Source organism: Ictalurus furcatus, chromosome 23, assembly GCF_023375685.1.
Source record: "Ictalurus furcatus strain D&B chromosome 23, Billie_1.0, whole genome shotgun sequence".
Lineage (NCBI taxonomy): Eukaryota > Metazoa > Chordata > Actinopteri > Siluriformes > Ictaluridae > Ictalurus > Ictalurus furcatus.
Genome location: NC_071277.1, coordinates 6,295,938 through 6,320,485, shown reverse-complemented (window position 1 = coordinate 6,320,485; position 24,548 = coordinate 6,295,938). Strand labels below are relative to the sequence as shown.

General features: G+C 41.0%; 2 long non-coding RNA genes across 2 annotated transcripts; both read left to right on the top strand.

The window, feature by feature from the left end:
* Positions 1-12,141: 12,141 nt before the first annotated feature.
* Positions 12,142-12,997, top strand: LOC128599699 (uncharacterized). The gene is made up of 2 exons (XR_008384466.1): positions 12,142-12,551; positions 12,638-12,997. It is a non-coding gene; the product is annotated as an uncharacterized LOC128599699 (long non-coding RNA).
* A 462-nt stretch (positions 12,998-13,459) lies between these two features.
* LOC128599700 (uncharacterized) lies at positions 13,460-16,027 on the top strand. The gene is made up of 3 exons (XR_008384467.1): positions 13,460-15,217; positions 15,546-15,685; positions 15,783-16,027. It is a non-coding gene; the product is annotated as an uncharacterized LOC128599700 (long non-coding RNA).
* Positions 16,028-24,548: the final 8,521 nt, after the last annotated feature.

Here is a 24,548-nt window from a genome sequence, read left to right as displayed (position 1 = left end):
GAGCATTTTCTATCATTGACCTCAAACAGCTGATTTTATTTAAAATAAATAAATAAATTTCACTTCCAGTGGTTGTTTTGATTTGCTCTTGATTTGAACAAGTCACGCAATTCTCCTTGGACCTCTTGCAGGCATTTACACCCATAGGACTGTCACTCACTGGATGATGATGATGATGATGATGATGTTGTTGTTGTTTAACCATTCTGTGTAAACTCTAGAGAAACTCTCAAATCCCAGCTCAGCAGTTTTGGAATGGCATTAACATTGCTTCAGAGCTTCTTACATCTTGCCACATGGTTATACATCCAGTTTATTTCTTTATTACAGTTCATGCCATATTAGTTAAGGTGTAAGTCTTTAGAGCATCTGCTAAGACAAATGTTGTTTTATTGTCTTTTTATCTTTACTTCCTGATTCGTCAGTGTGAACGACTGATCTCCATAGTTCATAGGTCATATCGCTCCAATAAACTTGCCAGGCTGCACGGCACAACTTTGCAACCACAAAAAAAAGTACAATTGAGAGCATAATTTATCTAGCTATCTAGGCCTACATGTTAAAGCGTGTTTCCTACTCTAACCTATTTACAACCAGAGATTAGACTCGTTCAGGCAATTCATGTCTCTTCACTTCCTCTCCATTCCTACCTGTCTGCTATCACCTTCCTCTTTCTTGTAGTCAGAGGCTGTAAAATGCTAATGCTAACTCATTACGAGGGCTGAGCGCAAATGAAAGAGGGTCAGGCTTTTTTCAGATATGCATGAGACGCCTGTTATTAAGCCACCTCCTGTTCAGCTGAATGACTTAATTATCTGTCTTCTTCTACAGGAAACTGGATTTAACACCCCACCCAACAACACACACATACACATGCACTGCTATTCTTGGTCTTTGTGCTAACGTTATGCTACAGTTCCCTCTTTTGTTTGGCACCGAATAGTACGTCTTTGTAAGCAGTCAAACGCTGTAGTTGGTCCGTCTTCCGGCGTGAAGAGATCGTTTTTCCCTGACGTGCGTCGTGCTTGCAGACAACAATGTGTGGTTGAAGTCTGGAGGGTTAATTTTGTACCCAGGCTAGCATTTAACAGCATTTAACAAATGAAGGCTTATGACACCCATCCATGTGTTTTACCTCCTCGTTCACCTTTCTTAACGCCACGGCATTGGTTTTTGATGGACTCCATTTAAGAGCCCATAAACTCCAGTTGCCACAAGCAGCTGGTAGGATTTGGTCTCTCGAGGATCTCTGAAAATAAAATGTTGCTACTTGATACGGGCCCTTCGGGAGGGCCTGCGTAAGCTCCCCATTCAAGTCTGGACTGAAATTTCATTGTGGCCGTTTCTCCGTACCTTTTTGAGATCATCGAGGAAAAGTGATGGCTTTTGAAAATTAATGGTCCAGTTTGTTTGGGTTAAGTCTGAGACGGTTTTATTTTTAATTACCGTGCGTTTAACTTGGCATGCGCTAAAGATTTATGGTGATGATTCGAACGTTAAACCACACGCTTGTCGTAATTTGTAATGTCGGCCCTCGTGCTTAGTGCTAAAGGAGCTGTTGTGAAAACTGAGGTTTTTTTGTTTGTTTTTTTTGTCCGATGGCAGGGCAGATTGTGGTGCTGATTAATCAGAATATGAAACACTAATATTAGTGACCAGTAGAGCGGAGCGATATGACCACATACTATCAATATTGTGATCAAATATGTTACATGCTTTTCTGAGAGTGATTTTTGCAATTTTTTATTTTTATTTTTTTAAGAAAATAATTACAACCTGAAAGCAGCTTATGATGATAAAGGTTTGTTCTTAATCTTGATTGAAAAAACATTTTTTCTGTTAAATACTTATAAATAAAATATCATTATGAATGAAAAATGGTATTTTTAATGTATTTCTTTATTGTAAATATATCTATGTACAATTTCTTAATATAAGCAAATGAATAGATTATTATTATTATTATTATTATTATTATTATCAGTTTTTAATGCAACATTACGGTGTTCAAACTTCCTGCACATGCCACAGTTACTGTTGTGTTTTTTTTTTTTTTTTCAATTTTATTTTATTTTATTTTTTTTTTTAAGTTCATCAGATATAAAGTCATTGTGCATTTAATATTGTTGCTGCAGAGGTTGTTTACGTCTTTTCAGTTCAAAAATCAACAAGGTTGGGGCGCCCAGACTTCTGTGTACGACTGTATATCACCCACCGCTAGTGACCAGTGTATTCGCTAAATAAATAAATAAACAAATAGCCTCTCCGTTATTACATTGAACGTGAAAGCATTGGATGTGCCGGCTTTATTTTATTTTTTTTACGGTTGCAAACTGCAGGAACTAGTCTTTTTTTTTTTTTTTTTTTTTTTTTGGCATTTAGAAAGTGTTAAGTTTATGAAGTGAGCCAGGAGTTGGAGAATTGGGTGAGGTCTGTGGTGCCAGACCTGGTTCTCAGCCTGGTTCTCTAGGTGTTGGTTTAATTTGAGGCCATTTTTTTTTTCCTCTGTTCTGAGAATCTAAATGTTAGAGAGCTATAGGTAGAGCAGGCCAGTTCTTGTCAAGGAAAGTGTAATTTCTCTTTCTCGTGCCTTTTCCGATGTCTATAAAAACCTGCCGTTGCAGTGCCAGGAGCACTGGATAAGGTGTGATCCTGTCGTACTGAAGGGCCAGCTTTTCCTCGCCAGCTCTCATTTCCTCTCTCACATGTCTCTGTTTTAAACGTATGCTAATATAATGTTTATTAGCCTGTTGGCACGCGTTTCACCAATCGACGCTTCCGCTAATTTAGCCGGTGTGGCAGGTGTGTTAAACTTTCAGTCGGAAAATGCTTAAAAACGCTCTTTTAAGTGGGGTTCTGGCTGGAGTGCTTGGAAGTGCTTGCGATGAAGTTTCCAAATTTGCTTATACAATCACTCTTGTTAATGCCCCCCCCCCCCCACACACACACACATACAATCCCCCATCCCTCCCAGGTCTTTCTGAACCAAGAGCTCTTCCATCAGCTTTTATCCCGAGAGCGGAGATGTGGGTCAGATCTGCTTGGATGAGTGTGTCGGCGTGATGCTCACGAAATTGCCGCACCATAACAAAACTCCAAACAAAAGCCTGTTGCTAATGGAAAGTTTTAGCCAGGGTCGAAGGGTTGCTGGGAGCCGTAAAAGCGTTGGCGTTCCGGGATGGAACAAACGGCCAATACCGCCTGGAGCCGCTCCTTGGGATTCGGGTTATTTCAACACTCATCCAAGCACAGTGTTGCGCTTACACAGTCAGAAAATCAGCCTTAACCAGGACAGGAACATTACGACCGCTTGTCATGAACCGCCTGTGATGGAGCTCTGAATGTTTCAAAAGACTTTTTTGATTTTCAGAATCTTGATTTGTCTTCTAAGGCAAACTGAGGTCATCTCGGTTATATGGAACATTCCAGTGTTTTAACAATGGAATGACTGTTGTGAGACCGCAAAATACAACACGTGCATCTCCCTGATGCCATCATGATGCCGTCTCAGAGGATGCTTTTGAGCACGCACCCATGCACCTTCTCTAAACAAGCCCTCATGTTGATGGCATCCACAGACAATGGTATGCAGCAAACGTAGCCATGCACTAATCTGATCCTGATGCCTACCTCTGCTTTTCCGTCGTCCATCAGAACAGCGTCCTGAATCTGAAGGGCATCTCTGATAAGGGAATCTGCTTCTCTTTTTTTTTTTTTTGGTGGAGAATTCAATTTGCACAATCAACCAAGACATGTTTCCTTGTAGCTCTGGAGCTACGTTGCTGATATGCTGTAGCTATCTTGCCAAAAACCACATCCAGTTCTTTGGCTAATGATGCCCCGTACTACTATGGGGTGTCCATCTTGTACAAACAGAATTTTTCCTCAGCGTAGTTCGGGACCGTTCTTCCCCTTAGGTCCATCTACCAAAGTCTGAACATGGAATTAAACCTAAAAGCAGTGAAATAGAAAATAAGATTGCATAGTGGGCGGCACCTCTTTTTTTATTATTTATTTATTTATATTTTTTTTACTGCAGTTATTAATGTTACCACCTCACGGCTCCAAAGTTCCCAGGTCGGTCCTGTCCTCGAGTTACTGCATGTTATTCTGGTTTTTGTGTAGGCTTTCTCTGGATTCTCCAGTTTCTTCTCCTCTCCAAAAACATGCCGGTAGTTAGATCAGCTACGCTAAATTGCCCCTAAGACCTGGGTGTATTCTCACCTCTTGCCCAGTGATCCCAGACGCTGGCTCCACCATGACCTGATCAGGATAAAGCACTTACTAAAGCTGAATGAATGAACGAATTCATGGATGAATGAGATGACTTCACTTAATGTCATTTTCTTCCCATCTGGAAGGCACCAGCTCATGTTTCTAGAGTCGTTCATGGTTTCTGTCCCATGCGGTCTTCAAAAATCAAATTTACACAATATAACCTTTGTCCTAAATGATGTTAGCCAAGACCTGCTTAGTGTCCAGTATTTGGTGGCTTTAACTTGTTTCACTTCAGCTACAAGGCTAGCGTAGCTACACTATATGGCCAAAAGAATATGAATGCCTGACCTTCACACCCATATGTGGGCCTTCCCTAAACTGTTTCCACAAAGTTTGAAGCACAGAGTTGTCTAGGAGCATGTCTGGAGCATACAAAGCAACCAAAAGGCCCCAAAATCTATTCCAGCAAGACAATACCCATGCATTGTCCATGAAGACATGGTTTGAAGTTGGAGTGGAAGAACTCTAGTGACCTGCACAGAGCCCTGACTTCAACCCTCTTGGGATGAACTGGAACACCAACTGGGCTCCAGGCCTCCTCCTCGCCTGACAATCAGTTCCTGACCTCACTAATGCTCTTGTAGCTGAATGAGCACAAATCCTCACAGCCATGCTCTGAAATTTAGTGGAAAGCCTTCCCAGAAGAGTGGAGGTTACTATAACGGCAAAGGGGACTAAATCTGGAATGGGATATTCAACAAGCACATAAGGGTACAATTGGTTAGGTATCCACAGACATTTGGCAATATCTTGCCTCAAAGTCATCCAGTTTTTGAACATCTGGAATCTTGGTGTCATTCAAACGTCTTAGTACAAGATAGTTAGAAGCGATGACATTGGAAGCAAGTGAAGATATGTTCTCCTAACTCCAGTGAGAACAATCATGACCTGGCTGATTGACTGCATCTGAGGTAAATACTACATCTTAAGCTCCACACCGAATTTGTTTCCTCTCTAACCATACGGGACAGCGATGTTCCTTCTGTCTACTATATTAAGAGAGCTGGTTTGTTGATCGCACTGGCTCCAAATAGACTTGAATTGCTCCTGTGTGTCCTGTAGGCCAATGTTGGAGGCTGCTATTACTCTGTTGGAGCTTCTTTACAGACCTGAGCGGAGGTAATCTCATCGCCAGCCCTTCCACGTTCCGTCTTAACTGTTTTGGTGTCCTGCGAAAGCTTTCAAACAAAAGCCGCTGAATAAAAGATCTCCTCAGGAATTACCCAGGGAGTGTATGTTTCTAAGTTTGGTTCCACTTACGGATTTTTTCCGTCTGTCTTAACTGCATCTTACGGTATGCTTGCACTGATATAAATTCTGTTTTATTTGTGTCTCTTTTCCAGAGTCAGTCAAATTTCACCTAGTTTTTCCAATCCTAGAGGGGTTTTTTTTCTTTTTTTTTTTTTTTTTTTAAAGGGCAAGACGCAACAGGTGAACAGGGTTTTTTTTTCTTCTTTTAAACAATAAGTACCACAATCCAATCAGTCTTTGCCCAAGGAATGCTGTTTAGTTTATATTTTTTCTTCCAAAATTTGTATTTGTTTGTGTCCTAATTAAATATGCATACCAAAAAATCTAGTCTTTGAATGCGGTTAGAATTGAGCTATTTATTTCACTGCGAAGACACACTCTAATTCATTCAAAGAAATGCAGTAGTTTCATTAATTATGCCACATGGGAAAAATCCACTGACCCTTCCAGTGCTGGTGTGAGATAGATACAGAGATAATGTATAAAATTTCTTTTTAAATAAAAATGTTATTCCTCTCCCCCCAGCATTCCTTCTGCTTGTCTATTGTGTGTATCATGAAGACCAGCCACAGAACTCGCTATGTCCACGTTCTCCCTGTCAACTAGGAGCTTGTCTAATTTATGACTTACTTCCTAAACAAAATACAGTCACGGGGCTAAGTGCACATATCGCAGACCTCGGAGAGGAAGATGGGGGGGGAGGCTTTTACGGCACTTTGCATTGGGCGTCACAGCAGGTATAGGCTGAGATGCTGGGGGCGAGAGTCTCGGGCGAGATTAATGGAGCCCTTGTGACAGGAGCTGACATCTGGAGAGTGACGCAGAGAGCAGACACCTGAACGCCGCCACTGGAGCGGAGGTTGAGCTCATGGTTTATTTTCACAGACAAAATAGCTGCTTATGAGCGAGTGCGAGCAAAATGAAAACGCTGAGGTCAAACTTGGTCCCCCCAGGACGTGCGCTCGTCTTCAGGGAGGCCCATTTCCAGATCGAAGTACGGTTTGGCGAAGAACTCTGAGGCGCGCTCGAATTCAAGAGCTATCCGTCAGGGATTTGGGAAGCTTGTGGGGCCAGACGTGGTTGTCATGTCATGTCATCTCATGTCCTTCACCTGCTCTGAGATTCCCAAAACAGCAAAAATAAAAGCTTCAACAGGTTTGAATAGGAGGTTTGAATGTAAAGGATTGTGAGGGTTTATAGAAAGTCATGTTTGATGGATATCATTTGCGATGTAGTTACTCTCCGTTTCACTCGGCTTGTAAAACGTTGTCGATACAGATGGGGGTTACGGGCTGTTATTTCAACACCTGGTGCTGAAAAGTGGAACAAGTGGTGTACGGTTTGAGATCATGCATCACGCATGTGGAAATGTTCATGTAGAAGGCACCATGTCGTGTTTCTCGACTCGCTCAGGCGTTTATATCTGCATTTTATATCTCTGATTCAGTCTCAAGCGAGTGTTTAGGCAAGAAATTTCTTTAACCCAAATGCATTCCATCAGCTGGGACGTGCGCAGACTCTGAGCTTTAGCTGCTATACTTTCACACTGGGAAAAGGGTCATGGGGACTTTAAAATAAAAAGTGCTTCCCCTTTCTTTCTGTCTGTGTCTCTCTGTCTGTCTGGGTAATATTTTTCTTTAGGTCTTTCTTTATGTCTCTGTCTTTCTTACAGTTGTTCTGTCTCTCTGCCTGTCTCTCTCCTTGTGTGTCTGCCTTTCTGTCTGTCTGTCTTTGTTTCAGTCTTTTTCTGTCTTTTGTTCTAGCTCTCTCTGTTTGTTTTTCTTTCTGTCTGTCTCTCTGTCTGTCTTTCTGCCTTCTGACCACCTGTCTGTCTGTCTGTTTATCTTTGGGTAATATTTTTCTTTAGGTCTTTCTTTGTATGTCTGTCTTTCTTTCATTTGTTCTTTCTATCTCTATGCCTGTCTCTCTCCTTGTGTGCCTTTCTTTCTTTGTCTGTTTGTCTTTGTTTCAGTCTTTTTCAGTGTTTTGTTCCATGTTTCTCTTTATTTATTTATTTATTTATTTATTTATTTATCTTCCTGTCTGTCTGCCTGCCTTTCTTTTTCTTCTGGTCTTTCGGCGTTCTTTCGCTGTTCTTTTTTCTTTCTTTTGTTCTCTCATCGTTCTTTCTTTTGTTCTCTCATCTTTCTTTGGTTGTTTTTTTTTTTTTCTTTTTGTTCTCTCATCGTTCTCCCTTTCGTTGTTCTTTTTTCTTTTTGTTCTCTCATCGTTCTTTCTTTCTTTCGGTCTTTCTTCGTTCTTTTTTTTGTTCTCTCATCGTTCTTTCTATCATTCTTTCTTTTGTTCTCTCATCGTTCGTTCTTTCTTTTTTTTCTGGTCTTTCTTCCGGGCTTTCTTGCGTTCCTTTGTCTTTCTTTCTCTCATCGCTCTTTCAGTCTTTTTCGTTCTTTCTTTCTCTTGTCATTTTTTCTTTCGTTCTTTCTTTCTGTCTGCCTGCCTGTACTTTTTTCTTTCTGGCTGTCTATTTATTTCAGTCTTTTCTGTTTTTTGTCTGTTGTTTTTCTCTTTCTTTCTTTATTTCTTTCTAGTACTGGGTATTGAGAGGCACTATGTAATTTCATTTATTAAACTTCACTTTTTTATTATTATTATTATTATTGTTGTTCTCTTGCTTGCAAACTTGAAAGCAAATCTCTTGTATTCCGTTCTTTGGCACCAGTAATCATGTTCCTCGCCTCAGTTTGGTATCATTCCTCCTCTTTGGCCTCGCCTCTCACAGTCCGAAAACGGATTTGTAGCCGAAACCGCTTACCTATGAGGATAACAATGACGCTCTGCTTTGAGGACAAATTTTGTAAAGACAGACTCGTCCTGATATTTTACTAAACTGTTTAGTTGGAGAAGAGATTGCATAGCCTAACAAGTTCACCTGAGGCATGGGAAAATTTAAGCGTGTATTTAAGAAAAACCTTTTGGGTGAGGGAGACTTCCATTATTTGTAGGCTACAGCATGTCCTCGTAGGTGTAGCGCAAAAAGTATAGAAACGCGTCAAATTCTTCCCGTTTTATCAGATTAGTCTTTAGTGACGGTGTCAAAGTAGGTTTGGTTAAAAAGTAAAACTTAAGACTGCACAATGGATGTGTAAGCGTTCTGTATTTTTATAAATGGAATCTACGGAACATAAATCCCTCTGTTTTTCGGGTACAACAGAGAAACTTAAAGGGGTTCCCAGAGGGACAAGCTGAAGAACCCTTTAGGAGCATAATGAGCCTATTGGGCCAAGTGGAAAATGCGCATGATCAAAGTATACTTTCATGACTTCTCACAGGACAGTAGGGTAAGTAGCATAAATCACTATGTATGGATGACATCGCTGATGTCCATCTGGAATTAGGAATCAGCCCCTGCTCATGTGCATGCCTAGCATCTTCTTGGGTAGCATTAGTGGCTATCCGCTATAGAATACAGATTGTTACACCACATAAATAACTCCCGTTGACATAATTCTCCAGCGTCTCAAAGCGTTTGCCACAGCACTGCATGTGCTGAGAGCTACGTCCGTCCGCATCGCGTTGCAAATAATGAAGCCTAAATAATGACAGATGACCATCACCAAGTTGTGAAGGGGGGAAAGAGGAAAAAAAAAGAACTCTTTTCCTTTGTTGGATGCATGTGTTTCTTCTTTCTTTCGGAATCAGATAATCCAGATGTTTCAAGCAGCACAGGTATGATCAGAGAGATCGTAAATCCTGATGCGAGTGAACGGTCTTTTCAGATGGTCAGTAGCGTCTTGACTTTCCACTAGCCCCTTTAAAGCCTTGCCCTCCTGCGGCTTACTTTCACGATGGCAATAACAGGTGAACCAGTCGACTGCCTCAGAAGCTCTTTCCGTATTCATCCATCTTGTTTGTTCGTTTGTTTGTTTTTGGAGATTGCGTGCGGTGTAGCACCTTTGTCAAAAGTGAACAAATGTATGATACTGGCATGCCTCAGAGAAGATGGTTTGTGGCCAACACGGAGCTCGTTTAATGCCAGAAGCAGGATGGTATGCCGCGATCCGTCCAAATATGCCTTTATGATCTAATGGATCGTGTCCCGAAATGATTTAAAAACCAACTCCGCGAAGTAGACACTGAAGCATGCAACCGATCTGGAGGTCCGTTCTTCGATTTTATTCCAACCCCACCAAGCGTCTCGTAAATTCTTGCCATCCTTTTTCAAATACGAGCGTATATAGGCATCGTGTTCCGAACCCTTCCTTTTGATGGGATTAATAGCATACCCTCGTTGGTTTAAAGACCCAGCCAGAAAGACATTGTAAAAGTCTTTGGAGATTTCTGGAAGTCAGCAGAAAGTCACGGGAACAGACGAGCAGCATGTTGTCCAATATAAAGCAGTGTGGAGCCATATTTGCTGACTTGAGAGCTGGCCTCGACGTCCTATTGGGCGACACGAAAACATGGACGTCTTCCCTAAAATTGTTCCACTGGCCTGGCTTTTCATTCAAGCGTTCTGAGGACAAGAAGGGGGCAAGAGGTCAAAGTTAATGTTTCAGTTTTTTCTTCGTTTAAAGGTTCAGAGAGCGTTGCATTCTTGCTGACAAGTTTATTATCTGGCCAATTCTCCAGAACTTCCTCCAGAGTAAATGATTCTTGCTCTAGTTCTTATACAAGCACTGTTCCTGCCAGTCAAAGGTCAACATGTCATCCGTCAATATGTTGGCTCATAGACACCATTTGATTCAAAATGCACCCGTTTATGGAGGCCAATCACAAATAAGCTTCTGATACTAAGGTCTGTAGTTTCAGGAAATCCTTATTCTTCTCATGCTTGCATGTAATTGAATTAAAAAGATAAAACGACAACCTTCGAGGCTCTTGAGGGGTGCAACAGAAAAGCATGCATCGTATTGTCAGGAGGCCGCAAGTTAGAATCCCGACATTGCCACGACCGTCCATGGCCGGGAATCAAGAAAGCAAAATTGGCGGTGCTGTGGTTTCTGCGTGATTTCTACCCAAAATGCACGGGCGTGTTTGCTTCGATTCAGAGTCCGATCTCTCTTTCAGACTGCAATCGAATCATGCTAGAGCTCGCTTGGAAGTAAACCGCTATGTTCTCCGAGAAGTTGATGTTCTCCGGAACAGAGTGTGATTTTTATTGAAAACCTATGGAATCACCATTAGGCTTCAGAGATACCATCTGCTGTAATCTCTCATTCCTTTTCTTCCAAATCGGATTCCTTCCACAGCAATAGCTTTTAAGTTGAAGATGAATTTTGTTACTGTAGCGAATTGTAAAGGCACCATAAAACTTCACGCGTGCATTATGAGGTCTGCTGGGAAGTTTTCAAAGGCATTGTCGTGATCTGTCTAAGCCTAATAAAACTCGCACCTACTTTATTATCGTTCGTTTGTTTGAAAAGCGGAACCGTTTTATGCCAGATAATAATTGTTCCCAAGATTTCAGCCTTTCCGTTTTGAGGTTTAATATTCGATCGCGTCGGCGAGGTGAGCAGATGTGCTCGAGTGCAATCTGATGATCTTCAGTTGGCAGGGAAAGGACCTGCTTATGTAAGAACCCGAGTCATTGAGGCCTGATTATACAAGAGTGAACATTTTTATTTATTTATTTATTTATTTATTCTGTAGGACGGCGTTAGATGAATCGATCAGCTGTGTCCTTGATAGGATGCTACCATCGTCCTGAGCCTGAGTGTGTTTATAATATGTACCATGTTACCATGGTGGGGTCTGTGCATGTGGTCCAAGCTCAATAACCTTAATGCAATTTTCTGTAGTTATCCGTTTATTTGATCTCGCGAGTCTCGAGGATTATTTTTATAGGGTTCTGATCTCTTCATCTCGCCTGTTTTTTTCCGTTTTTGTTTTCCGAAAAACAACCAGATTTACTGTTTTTGCACAGCAGGACTGTGATTTAATGCTTGGCATCGTGTGCGTCATGATCTGCAACTTATCGAGTGCAAATTTCAAGGTTGCAATAAGGCGTGGTTTATTTGGACGTCTTAGTGTGTTAATTAGACTCATTCGTATACTTGAAGCTCTTGATTGGGACCCGCGGTGCTTTCCAGTTCTTGATGGTTTGTATTTGGCGTCATCAGTGGTTTCATTCAGTGCCGCAGCAAGCTGTGAATTTGGTTTTAACTTGAGCAAAAGTTCAAGGACGATATGCTTTTCCAGTTTATGGTTGATGTGGTTTGTTCCCAACTGCACATTCATCATCCAGCCATCTGAATGAAACAGTCATGAATGACTGATCGTTTGACAAGTCTCGAGTCTGATGACCACCAAGGCACTGGAAGAGGGTAGCTCGAATAGTATCCAGATTCGAACTAATGGCAAAGCACCAACTATGTATGTTTGTTCTCTCAAAAAAAAAAAAAAAAAAAAAAAAGACTTTAGTTCTATAATAAGATCTTTTAAAACACCACTATAGTAATGACCAGAAAGTTCCACCAGAACTTTGTGTACTGATAATTTGTCCTAGTGTATAGTGGCTAATGTCCTTGTTTTACTGTTAAATATGTTTGCATATTTAGCATGTCCAGTGCTACCAGTGTCACATGGCAACTGAAAACAAACAAACAAACAAAAGTCATGAATTTAGAATTCTGTATTTCTGACCATCTAAAACATTATACTAATGGACTGCCCTGCTCTTAACAATACTAGACAACGCTTTTAGTCAGAAAATACGTATTTAAGTATTCCGAAATGTCTGACCAGGAAAAATCCTGGTGTTCTAATTGAATATTAAAGTGAAGGATCTCTTGTTGATGCTGCTGAAATGTCGTAAGATTTTATTGTTGTAATGCTGTAAGAATGACTGGAATGCCCTGCTTTACCTCCCTTGATCTTGCTATGAAAATAGCCACTGATGCTGGCATGCAATTAAAAGAACAATAAATAAATTCTGAAGGTCCGATCAGGACATTTACTTATGTAAAGAATACAAGAACTTGGAAGTGCAGTTATGGCTGAAAAATGAGGTCGTAAATTCAGCGTCAACTCGTCCGTCGTGGCAAGTGGAGCAGAGCCCAACCGTAAATATTAACTAATGTTTAGAAAATCCTTCACAAATCCATCATCTATCCATCTGTCCATTTTCTGTACCGCTTATTCTACACAGGGTTGTGGGGGAGCCTGGAGCCTGTTCCAGGGAACTCTGGGCACAAGGCAGGGGCCACAGTGGACAGCGTGCCAACCCACCGCAGGGCACCATCTCTCTCACTCGCACATTCATGATGGACAATTTGGAAGTGGGAATCAGCCTGGAAAGCATGTCTTTGGACTAGGGGAAGGGACGCTGGGGTACCTGGAGGAACTCCTCGAAACATGTGGAGAACATGTAAACTCTGCTCACACACGGCGGAGGCGGGATTTGAACCCCCACCCCGGAGGTGTAAGGAAGACGTGGTAACCACTAAGGCACTGTGCCCCCCTTCACAAATCTATACGTTTAAAATATTAAAAAGAAATATTAATTTACCTTTTTTGAGTGAACAATGATTTTAAAAAAAATTGACAAAAATTGGGCGTATATCTGTTGAATTTTCTATTTGACAGTTATAAGCCCATGTTCCATTGATTTGTCCACCATTCTTCTTCTTCTTCATTCCTTCTTCTTCATTCTTCTTCATTCATCATTCCTTCTTCTTCTTCTTTCTTCTTCTTCCTTCTTCATTCTTCCTTTTCATTCTTCCTTTTCATTCTTCCTTTTCATTCTTCCTTCAATCTTCCATTCTTCCTCCATTCTTCTTCATTCCTTCTTCATTCTTCCTCTTCCTTCATTCTTCCTTCTTCCTTCCTTCCTTCCTTCTTCCTTCTTCATTCCTTCTTCCTTCTTCATTCTTCCTTCTTCATTCCTTCTTCTTCTTCATTCTTCCTTCATTCTTCCTTCTTCATTCTTCCTTCTTCCTTCATTCTTCCTTCCTTCCTTCTTCCTTTTCATTCTTCCTTCAATCTTCCTTCCTTCATTCTTCCTCCATTCTTCTTCATTCCTTCTTCTTCATTCTTCCTCTTCCTTCATTCTTCCTTCTTCATTCTTCCTTCTTCCTTCATTCCTTCTTCCTTCTTCATTCTTCCTTCTTCATTCCTTCTTCTTCTTCATTCTTCCTTCATTCTTCCTTCCTTCATTCTTCCTTCTTCATTCTTCCTTCTTCCTTCATTCTTCCTTCCTTCCTTCTTCATTCCTTCTTCCTTCCTTCCTCCTTCCTTCTTCATTCTTCCTTCCTTCATTCTTCCTTCTTCATTCCTTCTTCTTCATTCTTCCTTTTTCATTCTTCCTTCATTCTTCCTTCCTTCATTCTTCCTCTTCAGTCTTCTTCCTTCATTCTTTCTTCTTCTGCTACAGGAACCACACCTGCTATACTGAGCACATTTTAATTTCTTTTTATTTTTTTTTAAATGAGTTCTGTCTCGAAACGTTCACAACATGCAGTATTTACACATATACATGTATATTGTCTTGTTGATGTGTGACCTTAAGCTAGATTTAGTCTGTTGGTTCTCGAGAAATTGGTTGAGCTCGTTCTCATCTCAATCTCCAAGGAGCATGTACCTTTTTTATATCAAGTATTACATAATTTACAGGAGGAAAAAACCAAGTTACTCTTCTTGTAGCCGAATCAAAGGCGTGTCTGACTATTTTTTGAATGCGTATTTGATGTAAGTGTATCTAGAGATCAGGCACTCATTTCCAGTGTGCAGCAAATTTGTGGTCGCTGCCTCACACGTCAAGTATAATTGCGATCACATGATGATGTCATACACCGAACAATGTGGTTCTTTGTGGCCGCAACAATGTGGTTCAGACGATATGCTGGAGGATCCTGTTGCTGAAAGTGTTTGATTAATGATCTGGGCTGCCTATAAATGGTGTCTGGTATGTTCTCGGCTCTCTCTGTTGCTGAGCAGAGAGTACCGTCTCTGTTCCTCGTTGCAAGAGCTCTGAACTGTCATTACACTCCTCGAATGCCTTTTGTGTAACCGAAATCCACTGGCTCCTGACTGCCTTGACACAAATGTGGTATACATTCGCGGGGCAGCTACAGGGACGTGCTTGCCTTGTGGAGGCCCGTAATGGTTGGCCGAGTCACTTTGATAACGACTCCCACTGCCCTCTCGATTTCAAGAAATGACACAAAAAGGAGTCATGGTCTCGAGGGAGATTATCTAAGGCCCAAACATCTCAACTTCATCTATCTGACAGGTTTTTCTTTCACGTATGGAAAAGTATGCTCTGGATAATGCCTTTCATGTGATAATGTCCAATGTGGCGAGTCTTTTACAATGTAAAAACATTATATCCTGTGTTTGGACTACAGCTAGACCTGGACTTGCTGAGGATTTTATGCTCATTTACCTTAAAGGTGGTCATATGATGCGTTTTTAATCTTTTCCTTTTCCTTTAGTACGTAATGTATTTGTTTGTACATGTATAAGATCTGCAAAGTTACAAAGCTCATAGTCCCCCCCAAAGAGATTTGTTCTGTCTATCTAACAGAGAACGGTGCTCCAGACCTGCCTAAAAAAACACCTTGATCCAAGTCCAGATATTGCTTCCGCAAACGTCTACGTCACACTTTTGAAATATTATGGGTCAGCTGGCCAATCGGAGCACTCTGGGCTTTTCGGAAGGAGGGGAGTGTCTCCAGTGTCTTCATAAGCTCCATATTGTAGAATTGATTGTCACTTAGTTTCTGTCTAGGTAAGCAACATTTTTTTGGGGGGGATTTTTTTTTTGGGGGGGATATGATCAGGCCAATTCAGAAGGCAATTTTCAGACAGCTTTAAAGCCATGGCAGTCAAAAACCCTGGCCCTTTTAAATGGAATAATTTCTCGTGGACAGTCTGGAAAAATACGGATTTAAAGGCAATTTTCCAGACACGGAAAGCATGGAATTTCAGAAAACAGTTTGGGGGGGGGAGTATAAATATTCTGTTGACTGAGTAAAACCCAGACCATTACAGTTCAGAATCCTTAATACCTATTAATTTTCATACTTCCACCCCCCCACCATGTTTTCACTTTACAGTTAATAATCTTTAAATATCAGGAAAATGAAACAACCTTAGGAAATCTCAATGTTTGCTGGAAACATCTGGAATTTGTTTCATGATGAAAAGGCAAGAAATCCTCCCTTTTCTGAATAAAATGCTGCCAAATGTCAAACAGGTAAACATCGTATTCGAAATACATTGTATACTGTAATAAATGCTATGCCAATTTATCCTGATCTGAGAATTAGCAAATCCTGTTTGTCTGTTCTCAGAGATGAGTGTGTGTCTCCGTGCCCTCACTTCAGCATTCCCCTAATTAGAATTGCTGCCAAACCTCTGGATCTCCTTAAGGTATATCTAAACACGTTCCGCTTTGAACATACAGAAATGACTTTACAAACAAACCTGTCATGACCATGTTCAGAAATTTAGATCTTCCTGTCTGGTTCAGTAAATACTCATCATAGACTCTCCAAGCATTCATATACGGAATTTATCAATATGTACTTATCCTGCTCCGACATGTAATGCGGATACGATCGGCTTTGATGATTAAAGTCTGTAGAAGCTACCACGGCTCTCCGAGTTTTCTTCTCGACAACATCCGTACGTTAGTCATACATTATGATTCAATGTCTTCTGGATCTATAGATCTGAGCCTTAATCTGAGCCTTGCTAAATACTACCTGCACCAAGTCTGTACATCCAATGGTGCCTACGTGTGTCTGTAAATAAAACTTCAACAGTACCAACCCCCACCGGAGTGTTCCATAGCAGAACTAGATTACTACTTGATGAATAACCTGACTAGCTAGCTAGCTAGCTTACCTAACAACTCAGCTGCAGAAGTTCGCTACAGTACTTGAGTGGGAGGATTGTGTTGTTAGCTAGCTAATATTACCAATAGCTAGCAATCCGTGAACACCAGTACAAACACAAATATGGCTGTTGATTACTACACAGGCAAATTTCTTGCATAACCTGTAACAAAAAGTAGCTAGAACTAATGAAGGACATCACTATGGAAGATGCTCGAAGATCTCTACTTGGGCTACGGATCTCAAGTTGCTCGACCCAGATGGCCTGTTCATCTGCAGAGCTTTCTCGGGTCAGGCTTAGCTCAGCCCGGTAACATGAGATTGCTGGGAAACTCCAGGAAACGCAGGTTGTTTTTTTCCTCCAGCAAAAATTTGCTCAGCATTTTTGAATCGATCTTTTGTAGTACTGCGCAGTATTGATGGTCTGACCTCAAAGCTGACCGAGACTAATAGACTGTACTTGATACACCATACAATTATTCGAAACTTCTTGACACCGTTTCATGCTAAGATTGTGCCCGTTTAAACATGTGTAGTGGTGGCAAGGCTTCTGTTTTTATTTTACATGGCTATAATGTAGCAGAGTTTCCATCCGTCATGTTGCCGGCCAGATACATGGGCTTTTGGGTTTATGGAATGTCTGTCTGTCTGAGCTTGATCAGTCTTCAGATATTAGTTGATTTTCACCTTCTGGCCTCATGGACGCATTTCTCTGGCGTGTCGGCAAGAACTAGAAGGTTCTCCAATGGAGGTGTTCCATTTTTCTCATTGCGAGAGTTCATGTAGTCCTTCAGCATCCTGGATCCTGGCTTTGTTGTTCTGCTTTTTCTGCAGCTAAACTTTTGAACTTTTGGCCTGCTCAGTCTCCTTTTCTAGGGTTTGAAGAACTTCAAGATGAAGTTCTACTAACGGACTAAGTTGAGTACTAGCGGAAGCCATTTCACGTGAAAAGGGACTTGTGTGGTGGATTCTCCATATAAAAAAAGGATAGTAATAAACTGATTTAAAAGAAGCGTTGTTTAACAAAGATGAAGGTTTTTTTTTGGTTACGAGTTGTTTAACATTTTTGCGCTTAGCAATTATTATTATTATTTTTTCGGTTATTGGTGAACGAATGTTTACGGTTGCTATAGCATAAATGATGCTATCACTAGTTTTGTGGACATTCCATAACATTAAATGTAACTATAAACGACATGTTCATTAATAAACAAAAAAAGCCTGTAATTGTTGGCAAATCAGTGATGGAAACGATATAAAACGCTTCATGATTTGCTGTTATTAGAAAATGATCTGCTTCCAGATGCTAACGGTAACTCTGCTTCGCCTCGGGTTGCCTCACACTACCCTAAGATTGGTCGTTTTCCTTCACCAGCATGGCCCATCGTGTTCTTCCTTATCTCCTGCTTTTGTCCTCACCTTGTGCAGGTGGTCATTTCTCATCAAACGATTCCAATAGTTTCTTAATAAGAACAATTTTCAAACCGGTATGAAAGAATCCTTTTACTGTGGGTCCAGGGAATAAAACCAGTGGCATTATAGCACTGGGCCCTGCAGACAAAAATTCCCTTTGATGTTGTCCCTGGTTATTTTTCTGGTTGACAGATCAGAGCAGATTCTGAAGTGAAGTGCTTTTGATGCGCTGGGTAAATTGCACATCAGCTTCTTACAGTCCTGACCTGCAATGGAGAATAATTTCTCCACAGGGATGCAGAACGGAAGGGTACCCCACAACTCCGCTGTCAAGAACATATTAGCTTGGGTGGGTGGGTTGTAGGCGGAGGCAGAGGCGGGGCTTCCATGTGGTGTCGGTTAATATTGGAGAGTTCAAAACATCAACGCAATATCATTCCAGATTCGGATCAACACTTGTTTTAGTTGGGAAGTAATAGACTGCTCTTTTGGTGTATTTTTAAGGGATAACTCCATACTAGTGTACTCCTGCGCAAAGTGGTCTGGTAAATATATCCTCAGAGTAAACGTCACTGGATATCGTGGCAGTATAATTTAACAGACATGCTTAAATTGTTATATCAAGCTTACTGTAGTGGGTGGATGTGTGTGTGTATATATGTGTTATATATATATATATATATATATATATATATATATATATATATATATATATATATATATATATATATATATATATATATATATATATATGTATGTATGTATGTATGTATGTGTGTGTGTATATATATATATGTATATGTGATATATAACATTATTTATATATATATATATATATATATATATATATATATATATATATATATATATATATATATATATATATATATATATATATGTGATATATACACACACACACACATACATACACACACCTCTATCTCAGGTATATCAATCCATCATACAATACACCTGCAGTTGTGTGTGTGTTGTTTTGGATAAGCAAAGAATGACGAGAAATGTATCCAACTTGCCCAGAAATGGAAACACAGCAGTGTTGCAATAGCTTGGCTTGGGTTTTAATATGTTCAATCCTATGTAACATCAACAAAATGTTTCTGAAAGCCCATATGTACGTGATAGCATTATGTTTTTATTGGGTAGTGGTGCTGACAAGGTAATTTGTAATATTCGTGATATCAGCCTCTGGAAAAACAGTTTATAAAGCTCTACACCACAGACGGCCTCATTTAACAACATCGGGGCAACCAAAGAGGAGCTATTACGATGTGATTTATTACAATCATTTCTACTAATAAATCAGCATGAGAAATAAATAGGCTTCATAGGGTAAGAATGAAATGTTAGGAAAAGCTTCTGGCATTTCAGGACCGTGAGAGCACAGTGCATTTTCTTTGTCCCCCCCCCCCCCCCCCCTCCATAAACAAACTATTGAAGCCTGAGATACGGTCAATTTAACTCGGTGCTCTGTGGCCCGTCTTCCCTGTAATAACCAGCGGCACTCATTATGATGCCACGCCCGACTCATCCTCATCCTAGGCTCCAGTGAAGGTATGGTAAGGATTTCCACGTGTGTCGGTTTATTTTCCGATGCCTGGAGGTTCATCAAACCTTGGTTCTAGAGCAAATGGTTTAAAACAGTCACACTCCAAGGAAGGCCTGGTTCTGGTTTTGTGGAGATTGTTGGGTAAGGCCACACTCAGAGATACAATCAATCAGTACCACATTTGCTCTGCCCAGGAGAATACATACTGGGTCTGCCAACTGGGAAAGCAGTGGCGTGTCCTCACCATGTGTTGAAATATGGATTGCCTTTGTTCCATGTCGTATTCTGAGCTTGATATGTTATTAAGGGTAGTTGTTGAGTGTTTTTGCCACCATTTGGCTTGTTAGATCGTTTCTCCGTGCCATACTGTCTGGCAAAGTTTTTATATTAATGCAGCTATGTACAGCATATATCATTTTGTCACTTCTGTCGAGTTTGTTAGTCTCCATCAAAATTCTTTGGAAGAGCGCACAAACTTTTTTTTTTTTTTTTTTTTTTCTTTTCACAATTTTTACACAGTTTGTATTTCCCAGGATACAATGCCTGTTGAGGGTATGTATGTAAAAGATTAATGATAAAATTTTACAAGCTGCTTTAAAACATTAACACAATTGGTTTGGACAGATCTTTTTATTTTGATTTTTGTTGCAAAATTTCATTCAAAGACTGAACAGTTATTGTGGAAGCACCCATTTGAAACTCGCAACACCTTATTGGCAGTAAAAGTTAAGGAAGTAATTCTGAGAATTATAACCAGTGACCATACAAAGCCTCACTTTGTATGGTCTTGTCAGACATGATTGAGGTTTGTCCAGTGGAGCACATTCTCCCTCAACCTTGCTATGACGAGTCTAGGATCTCAAGCTAACTAGACTGTATGACCTTTGGCTGTTGACCTCGCTTGTTGGTGTTTAGAGGGTCTTTCTCTGGTGTCCTTTTCAGGATAGATCAGTGCTTTGACCACGTCCATCATAAAACCTTTCAGGTTCTGCACTTCCTGCTTCAGTGCTTCTGCATTGCGGAGATGGAGCAGCAAAGCATCGTTTACAGGAATGTCAATCATTTGCCAAAATATGCCTAGGTACCATGGGTGGGACTTGGCTGGAGTGTGAGACAAGACAATCATCATGTCTGAAAAATTGACTCTATTCAGGCATCATGAACATGCATCATGATAATATTTCGGATGTGTACAATCAACATGCCAAATGAATGCAGGATACAAGCCGCTGCCGTCTTGTTTATGCGCAGGTCAGTATAAGTCCAGCTTAATAGGTTATGAATTTTTACATTTATCCTCGAAGTAATTAGAAATTTTGTTTTTATTACTACTTCTTACCTATACACTTTTTTCGTAAATTGTTTAGGTAGTAAGATGGTCAGTTTTGTGTAATCTTCAGCACTGCTGTGAGCAAGTTGATGATGTACCTTGTTGTCCTCTGGGAGAGCTGAGGCTCAGAAAGATAGTTCTGCCTTCTATCTTTAGCTATCTTCATTAGCGACAAATAAGGGATGCTCTGATCGGTATCGGCCGATAATCACGTTCTGACTCGATCGGTAGTCTAACTTTGGCCGATCTCATGAACCGATTTGATGATGTACAACACATGATGTTCAGTGTATTTTTAAAGGCCGTATTAAAATGTTCATTGTAAAATGAATATTTGTTGTGCTTATTTATTTGATTCACAATTAAAACAATCTACAGCATTAATGTAAATAATACAACCGAGGCAACGTCTGTGGTATTACTTTATCTGGGTGGGGGAGGAGGTTAAGCGATATACATATTGCGTATAAAGCTTGAACGATCGCGATTGGTGTCAGCCGATCATGATGACAAGAAATCGGTAATGGGTATCTGTTTCAAAAATCCTGATGGGAGAATCCCTAGCAACTTTAGCTCTCTAAGGTAGGAGTGAAAGTTGATGTTTAAAAACCATGTGTCCTCTACTGAAGCGTGTGTCACCTTTTCTAATAGGCCTCCCTGCTCTAGAGAGGTGAGTGCTGGAAAAAACAAATTCTCGTGACCGGGACTTGCCAGTACTGTATTCAGTAACTCAGTCCAAAGTGTTTTCTTTACACTGATACGAATGTCTATATACCTATTTTTCCAGTCTGTGATGTTAAGTCTTAAATCCAAAGCTTATCTTTGCATTATCAGGGTCCGGGCCCATTCACAACTCCCCGTAAAATCCCAAAACAAACATTCCAGAAAAAACAGTCCCAGGCTCATAGAAGGTTAGCCGTAGCCCCAAGTCATTACAAGTCAGCTTTGCGTTAGCTTTTTGGCTCTGTTTGCTTATTGTAAATCACAAGTGGCATTCATGCCTCGAGGTCAGATTCACTCGTTGTTCACTGAGAACAGACTAAGGTAAGTATGAGAAGAGTAACTTAACAAGGTAATGCCTATTTAGACAAGCATCTCTTAATCTATCTAATTTAGCTTAAGATCTAGCAAAAGGCATTGAAGAAGAAGTTATTAATGGCTCCAAGGAAACTTTGAGAGTTTTCATGCTGATTTACCATGTGTGCAATCAGCACACCCTCTGGATAAATCTAGAGGCGGGATTGATTTATGAGGAGTTCCCCACACTTACCCCTACCTCAGGCAGCCATGGCAACACTGCATCCCTTGGCTGTAGGCGCTGAGAGGAATAATATAGGAACTGATCCCAAAGCACTGTACTTCTCACCTGGACCTACAAGGCATTTCAGACGTGCTACCGGACCATCACACCATGCCTTCCTGAGGTTTTGCTGTGCTTTTGCTTTGAAATCCAGTTTTTATGATGCTTACCACAGTCCACGTCTTGCACAAGAATACATCTGTGTTCCAGTAGAAGATAGTTGGATTTTTTTGGAACTGGCATTGCATTGGATAGAAGGCAATCTGTGCAAGCGATGGAGGGAGGTGATGTGTCATGTTAAATGCTACTTTTTTAGTTTAACCTTTACCGAATACCGGCCAAGACATTTCTTGGCCCTTGCTGCTTTTCTTGGCTCGGAGCTTTTTCCTCAAGGATTCTATCTTTCAGTTTATTAAAACTCTGAAATATCCAGGCACCTGCTCCAATACTGTGCTCCCTGTTATTTTCACACAGAGTTGCAACTCTGTAAGCTCCAAGCCCCCCCCCCCCCCACCAAAACAGACGAAAATTGGCCAGACCAAACTTGCAAATTATGACTGGTATGTGCCGATTTTCTCCGTAGGCCCTGCAGTCCTGTGTCGATTGCAGTCCAAGACTCTTGTGGAGCGGCATGTCATGTTTTTAGAGCTTAGGATTTATATCCGTGCTTGCTTATTAAAAACTTGCTGACCTCGACATGGCAAATCGATACTTCTCTAAACAGCTCGTCGAGTTTCATTTCCAAAGTAAACATAGGACGTAATGAAAATAAATAAATGAATGAATGCTTTTAGACGCTTTTACAGGAACACTGCTTGGGTTTTAAATGCTTCTCTCTTATTATGCAGAAGCAGCAAGACTTTTATCAGTCTTTCCATAAACCTTAATGTGTATGCAGATGTATTTAACTCCCAGCCTGGTTGCTCAGCACTGCTGCATGGAGGCGGACTGGGATCCATGTTTGCAGGACACTAAAACCCCTCTTTCAGTCAATTCCTATGAGGACATTCTCTTCCAATATTTGTCATTGCTTCTTGTGCTATTTGCCTTTTCTGTTTGAGGCCTGCTTGCAGAGCTATTGCTTTTTCTTCCCTGTGGCAAGGTGGTGCTTTTAGTAGTAACGATGCATTAATCGTGTATTCCGTTTTTGGTCAAGTTTCTGAACCCATGCGTTAGGCAAAGCAGGGCTGAATGGAGTGGTGGCCCCTATGGGGATTATATTAGACTGTTGTGGATGCCCCAGACTTCCTTCATTGTGAATATGATCTGTTCTGTTCTTTGAGATGCTGGGTCAAGCATTCTTTACACTCCCACTCAACTCAGTCCATCACCCCATTCTATGTTACTTGTGTACTCCAGTGAACACCGCTCATTGACATCCATTTCTGTAGCACTATATCAAAACTCTGATCAAAATTTTGATTCGGGCATTCCCGTAGTACTCGTTGACTGAAGTGGGAACTTGACCTGGCTGTCTGGGCAGCTGAGACGTTAATCACTTGGTTAATCCTGGAGTCTGAAAGTAATCTTGGGGCTCATTGGCACTTCCCATAGTTCTTGTGATACACCATAAGCAATAGGGCTTGTCGTGCCGTGACTAGCGCATCTACCCACAGGACTTTTATTAGGAAAATTCAACCCAAAAGTGCTGCCGACGCACTATGCGAAAACACGTAGCCTAACAATCTGCATACTCACAAGACAGCATGTGATTCTATTTATAGCTCTATTAATGATCATTAAGCTGTTGTCCAGATGTTCTCCTCTGCAATGTTTCGTGTCTAGTGAGTTAACCAGCACAGTGGTTCCAAGCGTTTGACTTAAAAATGTGTTGTTGCCTGGGAATGATTTTGAGTACATTGGTGGTGTCGGTGCAATGCGTGTCCCCGCTTACAAGCTTCATGCTTTGGCATAAATCTGCATAGCTTCAAGATGGGGGATCTGCATCTCAGAAAGGACCACAGCGAACGATTAACATTTTAAAAAGCAGACATTTGGTATACCTCCTGGTAAGGCAGATGCGGGTAATGGTTTAGTGCCGTGGCTGCGATGGTGCATGCTGGCAGGGGGCTGTCACATTCAAATAGAGGAGGATTGATTTCACCACATTGGAGCTGCTGTAGGAGGCAAGAAATGGGAGAAGAGTTTTGAACCTGTCCTCCTGCTGTTGCCATAAGGACTTGGCAGTGTGGTGACGTGTGGCCAGCTGGCCTTGCTTTTGGCTTTAGTGGTGGGATAGGAACGAGTCCTCTGAGAATACGCACACTTGCACACCAAAAGAGAGTTGCTAGCAAAGATAGAGATCCTAGTCTAAGAGCTGGGTGGTCTCGGTAGTCCTTGTTCTGCCTTAGACACGTCTTTTTCCTGCTTTGATTTCATGTCCTACTAATGGAGCTGGTTTTCATATTGCCACGGTGGGGTTATTCCCTTTCGTAATCTGTGGGCTTTAGAGAGATCTATTCAGCTGGAAAGATTTTACACCAGCCATGTCCAGAAAGTGTGGCATAGCAGGGTGTATTACATGGGCGGGTTTGGAAAACATTTGGCAAAATGATGCATGTTAGGCCTTGTATAGTCAATTGAAATATCCAAGCCAGACAGCACTGAGTT